A 17,010-nucleotide genomic window follows, 5' to 3' on the forward strand; every position below is an offset into this window, starting at 1 on the left:
TTTTTTCCCCCGATGAGTTTATTACAATAACGTAATCATTTCTTGTGGGATGTTGTGGAGCCCTGCTCCTGTATCTTACGATAAATGAAGCCTGATGGCTTTAAGATGTGTAGTCAGAGAGCTCATCATCTAAACAAAGTTCATATTTAAGTCACCTTTTTATCGACTGGGAAGAGGAGAGGCATGTACAGTAAAGCTTTGAGGTAACCTTTCTTTTTTCATTGTGTCGGATGTGACAGGCCAATATAACGCACAAATAAAATACAGTGTTGAGACAGACTCGGCAATGTAAAATAGTTTAAATGATCTCCATCCCTACCAACAACAGTAAAATGCTACATATTACACCAAAAATAATAATAATAATAATAGATGAGACTCAAAAGAAGACTTCTCTTACCATCCTATTTTCTGATAGGACTGTTACCTTTTATTTAGGTCTGATTAAACCTAACAACGTGTGGGACTACTTTAACTTCTGAATGTTTCTTTTACCACTGGAGTAGCCTGGACATATAATATATGAACACTTTATAAAGGTACTTAGCAGCAGCCTTCTAACTGTACATTTTGGCTCCAGGCTACATCAAGTCAGTCGGCATGTTGCGTCTTATACTTTTGCTATCGACCAGTTGATGCTTCAAGTGTGGTATTGTGCGCTTTTTCTTTTTTTTTTTTGCGGGCCTTGGATGTAAAGTAGGCCAGCTGTTCTGTCTGTTTTGTAAACTGTAGGCAGCGTCTATGCGTCCAGGGTCTCTCCTCTCTCCAATCTCTTACATTTTTCCTGATGTTTTATGGAGGTTTTTCTTCAACTTGTGCCAGCGAGTAAAAAAGTCTGTGATCTCAGTTGCAAAGCGCAAACGTGTCATGTTGGGCTGTAGCTACAACCCTGGCTTTACTTGGACTGGTCGCATTTAAAGTGGACGTTGGGCTCGTTTCGTGGACCAGAGAGCTCAGATAAGTTGAGTTTAGCATAGAAAAATAACATAATGTTGACTTTTAACATCGTAAAGTATCATAAATTAGCCACGTTTGTCTCCTATTCAGGCTTTAAGGACGCAGCGGCGCGTACAATGGTTTCCTGGCAACGAGGCGCGCGCAGCAGTGGTTGTGAGCGCGCCTCTCTGCGCTGCAGAGAACTTATTGGAGGGTCTCTGTCGGTAATAAACCTGAATTATTTCCTCAGAGCTCAGTAAACATGTCTGGATCTGGTTCCTGTGAGCACAGCAGAAAGGACAACATGTCTGTCCTTTTTTTTTTTTTTTTTTTTACAGAGAGACTGAGGAGCTCTGAGATCTGCTGGTTCTCAGTGTCATCAGTGAGGAAACTACAAATCTCACTGTTGGGGAAAATCTGCAACATGGAGATGAGCTTTCACTCGTTTCTATAAGGTAGCTAGATGTCGAAATGTTGCACAACACGCAAAGACATATTCAAGAATTTATTATATGGTTAGCTAATCAGTTTATTGAAATTTCAAGTTTTTCCCCTTAAAACATATTGTTACTACTTTCTAAATTAGCACCAACTAACCTGTAGAGTGTAACCATAATGGCTTTATCAATGTTAATAAATAAAGGTTTAGGTTTTACACACTGATGTAGTCCAGACAGAGTAACATGACTGAGTTAACTTTATATATGCAAATGCTGAGCTAGGCTGTGCATACAGACATATTGAGAGCCTACACAATTACGTTTGAGAGGATTCTCCTCTTTCGGTGATTCAAAAGCGTTCTGCTGTGATTATCATGATAATTAGCCAAGCTGGAGCGCCTCTCAAGTCTGTCTACAAGTTTGAGCTGAACACACCAGCATCTTTGTTATATTTTTTGCACTGGGGGAGAAGCCAATCTCAAATACATGACTTTCCATATATAACCATGGGAGGTAGGCCTATACTGTTCCTCCTTCTGCTGTATTGCAGGCTGCACTGTAGCAATGGATGAATGCCATGCAATCAACTTTAAAAGATCTCATGCCTTCAAATATTGCAGCATATAATGGCCTAAATATTCTGGGAATTGGATGCATGATGTTGATGAAAAACACAAGAACATTATGAGCACTTTAACACCATTAACACGTTAGCTGCGTTCCTTGGAGTATCACAAATACAGTGAAATAATCTGAGCAGACCTACAATAGCTCTTTAAACTGGCAATGGAGCAAATCTTTATAAATTGTATTGCAAGAATATTATGGGGATAACACCCGCTCAGTAAAATCATGCTGAAACACACACACACACACACACACACACACACACACCGCTGTCAAAGCCCCTACAGGAATTACAGGGATGTCTGGTGGATGGATGAGTGATGGTGCCACCATGCACTTCTGCATGCGTCTGTTGGGGGGCGTGAGAGGCGCTGCTATAGGTCCTTATTATAATCACATCGTTCGTCTTGCATAATATCAAAAATCTCAGAGGGTGGGAACAGTGTTACCTCACTGATTCACAAGGGGGTGGGCCTTGGACGGCGTATATGACTTTGGACAAATGAGACGTTAAACCATATAGAGACAACGGTGGTGGAGATGTAGTCATCCAGGCGGACAGCCCCAACTCCCCTGATTTCTGTGGGGAGGACCGGGGCTGTGGATGTGGAGGACAGCCGTGTGACGACATGCGAGGGAAAAAACAAGAGGACCCGTTAGATTAAAAAATGGACGGTGCCGGCGGGACGTCACGATGCGCCGTCGCCACAAAGCTCAATACGCCGCTCATGAACGCGCTCATTTGGCTCCCAGCATGCTGCACGCCCGGAGGGACCACTGGTTACCAGGAGCTCAACTAAACCCGGCGCATCCCACCCTGCTGCACCCGATGATGAGGAGAAAGTAAGAGCCGTGTTTCGTATTATTAGGAATTTTGTGGCGTTGCGAGTCCGAGTTTAAACAAAAAAAGCTGCTGGAGCGGCGCAACAGAGAGGGTTTAGTCTGGCGATCTTAGGCGCGTTTAGAGTAAAACATATGGTATCGTGTGTTTAGCCCCTTTGTGAATAAAGTGAGGATTTGTAGGCCTTGTGGAGGGTTCGGATTAAAACCTACATTTTTTTTTTTTTCCCCAAGTGTGGCTTGTTTGTTTCCAGACCAGTTTAAGATGCACGGACGATGCGCAGCAGCAGCAGCAGCATCTGAGATGAAGGCTCGAAGCTCATGTGATGGCAGCAGCACAGACGTGTAGTTTCACTTGTGGCTGAAAACACTTTTGTTTGGCACTGTGGCACTGGGAGTCTTTTGAAATCACAGGAGTGTGAAGCCGGTCAGCAATCTCAGCACTGAGTTTAGAGGCTTTTCTCTGACTTGTCACAGGTTGGTCACATGTGATCTCCCGTCTCCCACAAGGCCCTTTGATTAGTTTTCAATCACCTTTATTGATACTAATGTTAACTTTGTGCGCCAGAGAATGAAGATCTTTCAATCATCATTCAAACTCCTTCTCTTTCCTCCATCTCGCGCATCCCTCAGGCTCTTTATCACACATTTTACAAAATGATAACTCCCAGAAATACCTGACTAAAGAGAGGTGGTCTTTTCTTGAAAAACTCCCTTGGCAGGGGAGGGTTTGTACTTATTGATGCTAATGAAGAAAGGCTTAATTTACATTTGAATTTTAATCTTTCCAGTGATGCTGACCCCAGATCAGCCATATGTTCTGTTGTTAATTCCCCAAGTATTACATAAATTCATGTTGCGCCATTTTCTCCAAGTCACAAACTGTAGATACACTCTGCTTCCTCTCCTATAAGTAACCTCATTGCAAGTTTATTGAATTTTAGTTTTAATGTTGCAGTGGGTCTATAACACAGGCCTGTGGTGGCGGTGTCGGAGTGGCCTCGGGCGGTGCAGCCTGTCACAGCACAGTGTGGTGTTCGGCGTGTTCGCTGCCAACAGATTACGCACTGTATGGGCTAAACAGGGGGGAAGCTTGGAAAAAAAGGCAAAAGGTGATTATTGTACATGAACCCGACAGTGTACGGCTCCTACATAGTTTCCTGCAGCCTGGGATTATACAGTACAGTGCCAGCATATCTCTGCATGGAGAACTCTTACATAAAGCCTGCTTAATCTGTGCGAGAGGGAATCAGACCTCCCCCTCATGCATATGTAAGCTATAATTCTCCTTTTTTTTTTTTTTTTTTTTTTTTTACTTCCGTCATAATTGTTATCTAATACTTAATAATATTGAGTGTACTGAGAAAGTGAACATGGCAGCTGCGCCAAAGTGTAGCTGCATGACAATAGGGACGCATTTCAGAAGTTCCGGTCTATTCAACATATTTTTGGACCTTCTCTATAATAAAACTGAGAACTTATTTGCAACAGAAACACGCATTTTACACGTGCGAGGGATTACTGAGGCTTTTGAGTTTTGCTTCATCACTGAAGGGCCTGGACACTACACGCCTCTCGTAAAGGGCCCGGGCCCGAGGACTCGCAGGCCAAATTAGTCGGGTCCTCCCCCACTATATGTTGCAGCGGGACTGTATCACGTGCAGTAAATATATGACACTGCACTTCAGACTGAACAGGTGAATCCAGGTAGAAATATGTGACACAGTGTTCACTGGCCTCTCTCATTAAATTCCCCTTAAGTCATGACTTAGAGACAGATATGGATCAGAAGTGCGAAGTTACGTCGAGGCAGCTGAGACTGTGCTGTGATTCACAACAAGCTGGCATAATTTGAAATGGGACCGCTGTGAGTCTGCAGCAGAGTCTCCTGAGCATCGCTGCTGCAGAGTCAGGAAAGCTCCGACTGAAGGATTGTGCTGAGCAACACAAACTGGACTAGTTTGGGGCTATCAGTGACCTATTAGGCAGGTTTCCCACGTAAGGTGCTTTCCAGGGATTTTCCAGGGAGAGAGAGGGAGAGAGATCCCATCACGTGGAGGAAATGTGGAGATCATGTGTTTGTATTTTAGCCTGATTTTGCCTTTAAAGTCAAGTTTTATTCTTACTTTCAACTCGTTTTTCCTTTCTTTTGTTTTTCACAGACTTTGAAGCCCAAGATATGAAGATCCAGAGCTGCTCCAGCTTCAAGGTGAATATGAATGACTCCGGTCTTTTGGCTGAAGCCATCGTTGGCACACGATGACACTGCATGCAACTTTAACCGGACTACACTTCTTATTGCGCTTCAAAAATATATATATATATATAGACAAAACAGCGAACAGTCCAAACATCTTTGTGTCACTTTCGCGTGCACTCACACGAAAAATCTAACGACCACGCAGCAGTGTGGAAGTGACTGACTACTCCTGGAAATCATTATTAAATCCTGTCGGGATCCTTCTTGTGGACCTTTAAATCATGTAGGCCTACCATTTACGGCAGCCCTTTATAATCCCGACCAACTGTTAAAGCAGAACATTTATCACTGCGTCGCCGCTAAGTTACCTTGAACAGAAATTTAAGTGTAATTTCCCTGCAGGGACTTGAGGGTCAGTGGTAATTTCAGTCTTTTTGGACGCAATTATGTCGTTTTCCCCCTCTTTTTAATCTGCAATGCATTGCTTGAATCCAGGAAATACATTAAATATCCAGATTAAAAGGAAAAAAAATATTTAGTTTTTTATTTAAAAGTCGTCTCATTACTCACGGTTGACAGTGCTCGGTTGGCCTAAACGGACGTTGCTTTAAATCACCAGTGCTCAGTGAAAATCCTAAATTAACACCTGACAGACAGATAGGAATAACTAAAAAAAAAATAATAGCAATTAAATAAATACATTAAAGTAGACAGTGTCACAATAGCCTAAACACGAACTCCACAGTCATTTTGTCAATTAATACGTTATTTTAGCCTTTGAAGCCGCTGCACACATCCTCCTTAAATGTCATGCAATTGAAAAACGAATGTCTAATATTACGATTTTAAAACGCACTCTCATAGACTTGATTGGGACTAATATATGTGGCATTCAATTTAATTCAGTAGGCTACAACTTGATTACCTATAAAGGCAATAACAATCAGCAGCTCGCCGCTCTCAGATACACATGCAGTGGGCTATATGAAGGGACGAAAACCACACACTAAAATCATTCAAAGGCTTTAACCTAAAGAAAATGTGGACCTGGTAATAAATGCCTTAATAAAGGAGGGAGCGCTGTCAATGTGGGAGTTTAGGTGTGAATGGGAACCTTGCGGTCGTGTTAACTCGTGTTAAAAACGTGTGTCACGGCCTTAAAGCAGCACGGTGATCTCCACTAATGGATGTTTCTCTGGCAAAAATCCAAAACCTGCGTCTAATTTACGGGAAAGCTTTCAGGAAGCAGCTGCTAAATTAAATGTAAAGCAGGTTTAAATATAAGTAGAACATTTTTATTTTTTATTTTGTCAATGTTCCTGAAAACACCCCGCAGCAGCTGTTTATTCAGTGTTGTGTATTTTACTGGCTGTAATGCGATGGGAGGGAGGGAGGATGGGAGCTGTGGCCTATTTTCACCATGTTGTAAGAAAGAACATTTTCTCCATACTGGCATGTTTCAGTGTGTGTGTGTGTGTGTGTGTGTGTGTGTGTGTGTGTGTGTGTGTGTGTGTGTGTGTGTGTGTATGTGTGTGCTAATTAGGCATCACACCTCGCTGCTAACGCATTAATTGAAAGCCAGCGATGCCAGTGACGTCACTCCCCTCTCTCACTAAAAGCCAATTAAAAACCCCAAACAACAACAACAAAGAGCTCGTAAAAAAGAGAGAAAGGCTTCTTTTTTGGAGATATATGATTTCAAAGAGAGACGCACTATAATATATTAATTATCTGAGCATCTTATTATTATTATAAAATTATATAGGAATATAAAAATGTAGAATGATGACAATTATGATTGAATATGATTATTATGAGTTTAAATACAAATAAACTCGAAGATGTAACATAAATATGTTCTATTACTTAAAATAAACATGTAAGGTGGAAAGTTATTGCCATAAAAAAAGCAATAAATGGCACAAATTCCAGGATGGTTATTGATTTAGTGTACAATATTTTTCTAATCTCAAATATGTTTTTGTAATCAATATTTGAGCTTGTAAAGTTACACACACGTGCTGAGCATGAGCATTTTTTTTTTTTTTTTTTTTTTTTTTGCATATTAACTGCAGCATAATAACAAAATATTTCCTACTGCTTTTAAACAATATATTACCAGGTAATATTTTGATTCTGTAAAACTTTATGATTATAATATTTGAATAATGTTCTGAATAAAAGCAGAGATGTGTTTTTAGATTTTAAAACCATCTGGAAAGCACTGAAAAATGTACATCTTTAAGAAATATGAATGGTTCTGGGATTTTTCTGGCAATGCAACTGCAATAATTCCAGATGAGCCTTTGAAATAAATTGAATAGTTTATCCACACTTATATTGTAATTGAGTCTTTACCTGCTGTAAAATGATTGCATATGTTACATTTTCTGGGGATTTCCCTTCTTCGCTCTGCCATAATATTTCTTTAGAGAAGTATTTGTGTAAATTATTCCCCTCAGTGCTGTTTTATATCCAGCTTCTGATGCTCTCATAAAGATTTTTATTGTTGTTGTCTTTACCTCACCGGATGATTGCCTGTAACGCTTTGTTTTGAATTCCTATAAGAACCCGTTCACATTTCAGTCGCATAAAAAACACTTAATAGCTTGGAAAATGTGTTTTCCCAGCAGTATCCCCTGTGAATCTTTAGTCATGCTGGTTTTTCATATCATTTCACTGAGGTGATTTTTTTTACACCACGTGATCAATCATCTGTATTAACACGACAGATGTATGACTTTTATTCTCCTTATTTCCACCTCTGAATACGTGCAGAACAGTCAGCAGAGTAAATTAGCTTTGTTTTGGTGAATTAGCCCTTTACGCCTTCTCCCCTGTCATTGTTTGTCCTTCCAGGTGTATCAGAGGTTGTGTGTGTGTGTGTGTGTGTGTGTGTGTGTGTGTGTGTTGCTGGCAGAGAGCTGTTCGCAGGCCTGAGGGGTTGTCTGTTATCTTTGGTTATCTAGCTGTATGAGTGACGTACATTCTTCATAAAGCTAGATAACCGAAAGTAACAAGAATCCCATTACACGCCTGCGCGGGAAAAATAAAACAACAACAACAACAAAAAACATAAAGAAGCAGCACAGGGGACCGGAGGTGGATGATGGATGCGGCTAACCAATAACGTGAAGGTATGATGCCGTGTTACATAAGGGATATTGAGATCGTCAGATCTGCTTGCTGTCAATACAAACACTGCAGTGGCGAGGTGAAGCTTGTGCTGCCATGTTTAATTTTGTGTTGGTTGGCAAGATGCAAGTGAGTGTGTGTTTGTTTGTGAATATTTCCTCACATCATTTTAAACTGCCACAGCGCAGACTATCGTTCAAGGATGAGTTCAACATTTAATTCCCCTCTGTTTTTCTTAAATATGCAGCTAAAGTCACACCAGCATGAAAAATGACTGATAAAGTTAAATATGTACATCTTCTGCTTCTAAAAATGATACAGCCAAAAATGACAAAACAATCTCACAAGTTTAAATACAAAATGCACTTTTACATCCTGGAAAACAGAGGATCTTAAGTTTAGGAAGTGAAAAGCTATGAAGATTAATTTCACTGCTACTTTAAACATCTCTGCGGTAAGTGATGACACAGGGCTGAAGCTTTTAGCTAAAGACCATATAGACAGTAAAGATCACATTCAAGCATTTTTTACTTTAACCCTCTTTTAACATCTGACGGTCACACTTGAGGACTCATTTTAGAGTCGGTTCTCGGGGCTGGTCTTAACTTGGTCAGATGAATTAATTATCTCATTCAGACATTTCAGATAATGTCAAGTATGGAAAAGATAGAAAAGTGGCTGTGACAGATTGTGTATAACTATTTTTGCCTCTTCTTGTGTGGCTAAGCCCACACAGCTAATTATTACGTATTTTACACTCAGTCGAGGAGGTTTACTCTGTGTGCCTCACATTTATGACTTTCACCTTTTTGTATCTCTTCTTGCCTCTCCAACTGATCACAAATTAATTCAAGTTTCCTGTCATAGTCTTCATATAGTTGTGGTTTAGTGGTTTTGTTTGTGTAAACTTTATCATAAAGCACAAATCAGTAAAAAAAAAAGAAAAAAAAAAAAGGATGCAGTTCAGCTGCATAAGTTACAGTTATTTAAAGAATAAGAGCACAAACAGAGTAAAGAGTTTCAAAGAGATTAGAAAAGGTAGTGAAATAATACTCACTGTTCCCTGATCTCAAAAAGTAAATCATGATTTTAGACTTAAAAAAACAACAACCAAAAAACCTTGGACGTTATCTTTCACTCTCCCTTTTTCACACACTCGGTACTCTCTAGAATTTCTTTGTCTACTTGCTTTTTGTTTTGGGTAAGAATTTGCTCAGTGACGCCGGATTGTTGGCTAAATTTCTTCTTGCCTGAATCCTTTTTTTTTTTTTTTTTTGAGGAGGTACATCTGTTTCTTGTTGTATTAGATGAGGTGTGAGGGTTGATGGAGCTCGAGCTCTGTCCATTAAGACACCTGCTAAATTCTGGCATCTGTAACTGGCGAGCTGGGAGAGATTCATTTACAGTATCTCCCAATCCTCCTCACATAATGGCCCATTTCATATTGTATCATTTGAACATGAATACAGAAATTAATCTCCAACTGAGAAATCCATACTCATTAGAGTTTGGCCTGATTTTGCTTTTCTTTTCTGGAGTTTGGATGATACATTTCATAAAGGCTGATAATGTGATTGTAGCTCTTCTGGGGTTTTAGAGAGCACGTCCTGCAGATGCAGTGGTGGTGAGAGAGGTGAAACAAAACAAAGGCCACCATGAGAGGCAATTAGCAGCTCTTTGCCATCATTTGGAGCATCTCCACACCAGTCGATGTTCTTCTGCAGTTGATTTTATGCTTTTCCTGCTGAAGAACTAAATGGTCACAACGTTGCTGCATCATGGCAGAGATGAGGCAGTAAGGAGCGCGTGTGTGTGTGTGTGTGTGTGTGTGTGTGTGTGTGTGTGTGTGTGTGTGTGCGTGCGTGCGTGCGTGCGTGCGTGCGTGCGTGCGTGCATCATCCCATCTCCTACTTTCAGTCTAACTTTGAGAAAATGCTATCGAGGAACTAGAAATCTCAAACCATTAACACTCCATCAAGACTGCATGAACAGCAACTCTGAACTGTCTTTAATGAGACGAAGCAGAGTGTTTTCATTCAGAGAAAATATAGCTGTAAGATTCTTTTAACTGAATGGATCCTAAAACGTTGTAGTTATTCTTCCCATTCATCAATATCTCTATTATTTTAGTGATACCGCCAGCTTAATTGAGATTTATCTCGCCTTTTTTGGTGGCCAAAGAGTATTTATGTCCAGATAAAGCAGATTACAATCTAGTTTCTGTTGACCACATGCTCTTTTTGCACCTCAAAGTGACTCTGGACTTTTTCCACTCCCCAACATACTTCTTCTTTCTTTTCTATGCTTTCCCCCCTTATTCATTTAATTTTATTCTTTCTGTTTTTTCCCAGCTTGGGTTCTCAGATGGTTGGTTCTGATTTGTATGCATTTGCATAATGAATGTCATTTGCATGCTCAGGGGCAGACCATACCATGAGAACGGCTGTGTTGGTTGTTTGTGTGTGTGTGTGTGTGTGTGTGTGTGTGTGTGTGTGTGTGTGTGTGTGTGTGTGTGTGTGTGTGTGTGTGTGTGTGTGTGTGTGTGTGCTCATGCATGGGCACATGTGTGTGCAGTGTATATTAAGCACATGTAAATTACAAGTTTTTTCCCCCCTCACAAACAGAGTGTTGTGTTTTGCGTCCACTGTATAAACACTTTGTTCTTCCTCTTTGACGTGTGTGTGTGTGTGTTTGTGTGTGAGAGTCTTTGTGTGTCCATATGTGGGAGAATTCTTCCTCTATGTGTGGTGCATGTAGGGCAGCAATCTGACTATCATGCCTCTTTCTCCCTGCCTGCCTCTCTTTTCCCCTGTCTTGGTAACCGTTCAGTAATGCACCATCTAGAAGAATGAAAATAAGAGACTCCCTCCTCAATCCCATAATCCTCCTCTTCTCCGACCCCTCCCTTGCCAGTTTGTCCTCCTCTCCCACACGGCAAGTCACAGTCCTGCCACCATCTTAGGTGTTAAGACTGGCACAAAATGGCAGCTGAACAGGGAACGTGGACAGCCAGCGCTGCACCTTCCCCCACTTCATGTTGGCCCAGATCCTTTCCGCGCCATTGGTTGCCTCAAGACAGTGTTAATTACTGCCAGTGTGTTAATTGTAGCGATCGCCCCAAGAGACACACGGGAAGGGATGAGATAGGAGGAAACCGTGGAGCCAGCGGCTTTGAGTCAAGCTGGCATTTTTAAGGGCAGCTGCGGTTCCTGCGTCGCTTGCCCATCGTCACGGTGCAGACACTGGCGATCGACCATTTTGTGGAGATTCTCGAAAGACTCCTTCGACTGCTTTGCCTCTGCAACATTAATTACATTATTACAGTGTTTTTTATTACAAAGAGTTATAATTTGCACTACTGGCAGTAGTTCTGCATTTGGAGCATCTGTACAGTTTTTATGCCACATGCGTGTGCAGACAGCCTCATTTGATGATGTGGGGGGGGGGGGGGGGGGGAACACCACCTACATGCTTTCTCACATCCACAAGGAGTCCTAATTAGCAACACAGCGTTCTTCATAAATCTCCACTTGTTATCACTTCAAACAGTTCTCTCACATTTGCGATACATTTCCTATCTGGCTCAGAAGAAAACGTCTTCCTGTTTGAAATATATGACACTGTCAATAACTTTCGCTGATTTCTGGATCACTTCTAGATTCAAGTGTGAACTACACTTTAATAATCAAAATTTGGTGAGATTTGACGAATAATAACTCCCATCTTTTCAGGCTTTACTTTGAGCTTCAGAAGGACGCATCATAATGGCAACCATTTGGTTTCGACAGGGTGTGAGAAATGTGTTAACCTTTGGTGTGAAAGTACGACAAAAAAAATGTTTTGCAGTACAGAATATTTGACACATTAGCTGATTCCTGAACCACAGAAAGATGCAAACTTTGAAATTTTAAGTTGAAAAAAAATTCTTAAAGGATCTAAAAAAAACCAACAACAACATCATCGCTTACTGTAAATTTGTAGCTGTTGAATGAGCCCATTGGATCTACATCAAATCAACTCTTCTGGCCACATTTTTTAGCTTCATGAGCATCTTTCAGCTGGTGTGATGCCATATGAATTACTTGACATGGTATAATTAACTGTCGCTGATTTCTGAATGGGAGGAGGGTTTACCTTCCAGCTTTTACTGAAAATGACATTTAAATGTCTTGAATTAACTTACATAAAATTTTGTTTTAATTAAGTAAAACCAACATGCAACTTTTCTAGCCTTATTTATAGTTTTACGTCGCTTTGACCACAACCATTTGGTTTTAAAGAGGGTCAGAGAAATGTCTGAAATACTGCAGTTTTTCAGCTGGTGTGAAAACGTGAGCAGTCACTTAACTTGTAGTTATTTTGTGTTTCTGCAAGAGTAGAAATTTAGCCAACATTCAAACAGGAATTCTGACTGACTTAATACGACCACTGAGGTCACAACTCAAGCCACAACTGGCCAAAAAATTATGAAGCCACCTATGTGTTGAAAAACTATAACGAGTGAATAAGTGAGGGAAAAAAAATGTCGGGAAGAAGGAGGGTGGGTGGGGGGCAGACAGACAAGGAGAGAGAGCCTGCGACAGTGAGATCTCAATAGTGAGAGGCCTTCTTTGTGTTTCTGTATGAGGTTTATTTTGGGGGGCGCAGGGGGAGCTAAGAAAGGAGGGGAAGAGGAGAGGGTGGGGATCCTATCCTGGGCCCTCAGACAAGCAGCACATTGTCCTCCCCAATGTGTGGCGGCACTTGTGGCATAACGCCATTATTTAGGCCAGTGGAGGGAACGGGGTCTGGAGACCAGCTTAACCAAAACGCCAATTAGAACCGGATCGTCCTGATTAATGGACGAGGGAGATTGGTAAACAATGCTGACCATTGTTAACATAACCTCCCCCCCCTCTTCACACACACATATACAAACCCCTACCCCACTGGTTTCTTTCACACAACAGACCCTCCATCCCTGTTGCCTCTGACTCACACACACACACACACACACACACACACACACACACACACACACACACACACACGTGTGTGTGCGTACGTGCACGCACACAACATGTCTGTCATTTCAGTGTGCAGAGGCCATTAGCATGCTGTTCTTGATTTATTTATTTTTTCTTCACAGCCTTGATGTAAAGTTTGGATTGATCATCGCATGCACATATTTTTAGTTTTCCCATAGATTAATCCGAGTATCTAAAGTGACAAAACTGAATAAAAAAAATTATTGCAGTTGTAATTCTTAATATATATGCCAACCATACACATGAAATCGGACTGAAAATGTAACATTTGAGCCACTAAAATTGCATATTGGTTGTAGATGAAGTGGTGAAAGTGAGGCTTCTTTCTTCAAAAGCAGCGCTGGGCTCATATGTTAATCACACACCATGCGATGCTCGGCTCTGCATTTCAATACGTCCTACTTTATTGTTTTTTTTAAGCATATGCACTGAATAATTAGCCACCACATACTCCAATCAGGGGCATGCCAATGTGGGGTTGCCATGGCAACCCCATCACACACCCACCCACCCCCCACACCCACCTCTCTCCCTCCCTCTCTTCCTTCTCCTCCCCCTCCTCCTCCTCCCCGGCTGCAAACGGGACAGAGAAAAATAAAGCGTGGGAAAAAAAAAAAAAAAAAATTGGTGGCTCAGACAATGATGGTGGGATGACGGGACACGGGGAGGAGAGGAGAGGAGAGGAGAGGAGAGGAGAGGAGAGGAGAGGAGAGGTGTGATGTCGTTGATTAGAGGAGCAGCTTGTGTCTAGACTGATTGTTTGGGAGTTTGGTGTTTTGGGGGTTGCAGGGCATATTTCACCTTGTCAGTCTGGGGGTGATTGTGTGTGTTTGTTCCTTCTGTTATCAGTGTGCCATCTACAGGCAGCGCCTGGGAGCTTACAGTACAGTGTTAGAAGGCGATACAGTGAAAGCTAACACCTGATACATTAAGTCCTGCTTAGCTCACAGTCCCACAAACATTTGAGTCTGTGCCCATGATCTGATACTCAAAATCTGTCGCCATATACTCAACAGCTATAGGGGATTCAAAGTCTGTACAAAAAAATAGTTAAAGGCTTTAATAAGGAAATGCTTCTCCTGCTGTTCCAAAGTCGTATGTGTTAGGTTGTTAATTTCATGTGTACATGCAATACTTTCAGCCTTATTCAACCAGGATGTTCTCCTGGGATCTACAGCCTTTACTCTCCTCCAGTTTTACACTGTAAATGCAGTAACGTAGAACACAGTAGAATCTCGGCAACTGAGGGACTGGAGGGATTTAATGAATGATCTATTCTTTTAATGAAAAGAGAAAATATGCTGTTGCTCCCGCATGCAATAATTGTCCAAGTATTATGAGTTAGGAACAAATCCAACAACTGCATGTTCAATTAGGAAAGCTGATAATAAAACAGTAGTTATTAGATTATAGTATAAAGTTTGAACTGTAGATAACCATGGATGTGTTTAACTCGTACCTTATTAGTGGACTGTTTTTAATGTCTTTTCTATCTCTTCTTTTAGGGTTTCTGATCTACCTGAAGTTGGGAGTCACCTGACCTTTGGACTCAGTCAGTGATGCCCATTTTACACAGGACTACAACATTGTTAACCACCGTTACTGACCTGGAGAAAAGCAGCTCAAACACAGTGACAGCTTCTCTCACTGAACAACCTGATGGTGGACGATGTCTTAAAATGTGAACACAGAAGTCACCGTTTGTGGTCTGCTACAACAGAACATCTAAATCTGAATGACGACAGAAAGAAGCACCAACGTTGTGTTCTGGGGAGCTGCTCTGCACAGCTGTTCAGGAAACATCTGTACTAGATTTCAATGTAGGTCAGAGATTAGATCACGCTCTCCCTTTCACACATACAACTCCCCCCCCCCAAAAAAATAAAATAAAAATAAATTAGTTTATGTTCATGTGCAGAAAGAAGGAGAAGAAAAAAAAAAAAAACTTAAATACTGGAAAAAGTAGTGATTATTATCATTATTAGTTATTTCAACAAATTATCCTCCTTTAGATGAATTTTATCTTAGAAAATTTCAATGTGTTTTTTTTTCATTTAAATTTGTCATTTCTTCTTACATCGCTTTTTATTCTTCTTGGCTTCTATTTTAGATAGAAATTAAATTTGTCTCATGTAAAACTTTGAATGTTTCAGTCAGATTATTGACAATCTGTGTGACTGGTTGATTTGAAACATCTAAATTTGAAATTTTTCTCGTGCAATGTCAAAAGTGTTCTCTAGGCCGGATGCATCAAGTATGCCTTTTATATCAATTTTTCAGAATATATGACATTTCTTACATCAACAGTGTACAGTATCCTCCTGTGACCATACATAAAACCCCTTTTTAAAGTTTTTTTCATGACAAAATGGTTTAAAACATTGTAAATAATTTGGATTAAGTATGGTCTTAAAAGGTTCTTTAAAACTTTTATTTACATTTTATATTGTACGTACAGTACGACCATAAGGCTGAAGAAACTCAGGAGTCTTTTATAATCTTTAAATTGTACTCTTTCATAATACACTCTTTAAATTATGATGACAACTATCATGTAACTATTTTGCCCAATCAGTACTATATACTTTTTATCTATGCAAAAGAAAACGAGTGGTTGATGTTAAATCTGCATCATTTGCACAATTGTTTGCACACAAGTGCTGTTGTTAAGTTTGCACATTTGTAGCATGGATTGTCAGTGAAATGTGTTGAATTGTGATGTTTTACTAAAATGCACTGTATGAGCACGGATGCAATGTGTGTGTCATGATGTTGATGGAATGTGGATTTTTTTTAGTGTAGTGTTTTTTGTGTTGGTTTGAATAGAAACAGTTTAGACAGTCATGTGAGTTGATTTATTGCTTTGTCGGTCTCAGAGACTCAAATCTGCGCTCGTTCCACATTTCATTTGTGTCCAATCAGCTCTTCTGACAATGTGATACGACTTGACTGCACTTGTTTTGTTTTAGTGTGGAGAACCTGTGTGAATATGTGCAATAGATTGTAAGCAGTGGAATACTTTTTAGAGGAAATGATGTGATTGATTATAATGTAATGCACTATTAAATACTGTCTCAGGAGTTTTAAAAGCCTGATTTGCACGTGAGCTACTTTGTACTATGCAACTGTTTCCATTGCAACTAATATAATCAATAAAAGTATTAATGTTTACAATGAGACAAATACTGCCTGTGTGTGGATTTACTACGTCTACTATAGCTTTCACCTTTTGCTGTGTTAAAAAGGTACATTAGGATCAGAAAGCAAGCACTATACAAACAAGATTAATATTAAGCTGAATCTGATTTACTTATTTACTGTGGCTGTGGTTACGAGGTTTTTTTTAATAGTTTTTAGTACACATAACTATGTACATACATGTAAATGCTATTTTTAAAATTAGCTGTGGTTCGGATAGTGGAAGAGGTTGCACACTAATGAAAAGGTTGGCTGTTCAATCCCCGGTTTCTCCTGTCCTCGGGAAAAATACTGAACCCCAAGTTTGTTCTGATGACGAGCAAACACCTTGCATGGCACTTTGCAACCCGAGACGGTAAGAAATATGTAAATACAGACCACTCACTCTTTGCTTATTCTGTGGAAGTGACAATGGTATTTTTTTTATTTTTTTATTTATACAATTGATTCAGTAACATTATCGCAGTTAATTCACAATGCTATTTGTTCAAATTACGCAGGCAATCTGGAGGATATCAGATTATGGAAATTTAAATCATATTGTAGCGTCCCTCCTTTAGAAAGGTGCCAAACGTTTTCCTGTTTGCTGGGAGTTTATTGGTGAACA

General features: G+C 40.3%; 1 long non-coding RNA gene across 1 annotated transcript; it reads left to right on the top strand.

The window, feature by feature from the left end:
• Window positions 1–2,483: 2,483 nt before the first annotated feature.
• LOC138214635 (uncharacterized) lies at window positions 2,484–16,382 on the top strand. The gene is made up of 4 exons (XR_011179638.1): window positions 2,484–2,846; window positions 5,006–5,052; window positions 7,903–8,180; window positions 14,711–16,382. It is a non-coding gene; the product is annotated as an uncharacterized lncRNA (long non-coding RNA).
• The last annotated feature ends 628 nt before the right edge of the window (window positions 16,383–17,010 follow it).

The sequence above is a fragment of the Embiotoca jacksoni genome, unplaced genomic scaffold, assembly GCF_022577435.1.
Source record: "Embiotoca jacksoni isolate LCO1_2020_lvr unplaced genomic scaffold, fEmbJac1.0.p SCAF_7, whole genome shotgun sequence".
NCBI classification, from domain to species: Eukaryota; Metazoa; Chordata; class Actinopteri; family Embiotocidae; genus Embiotoca; species Embiotoca jacksoni.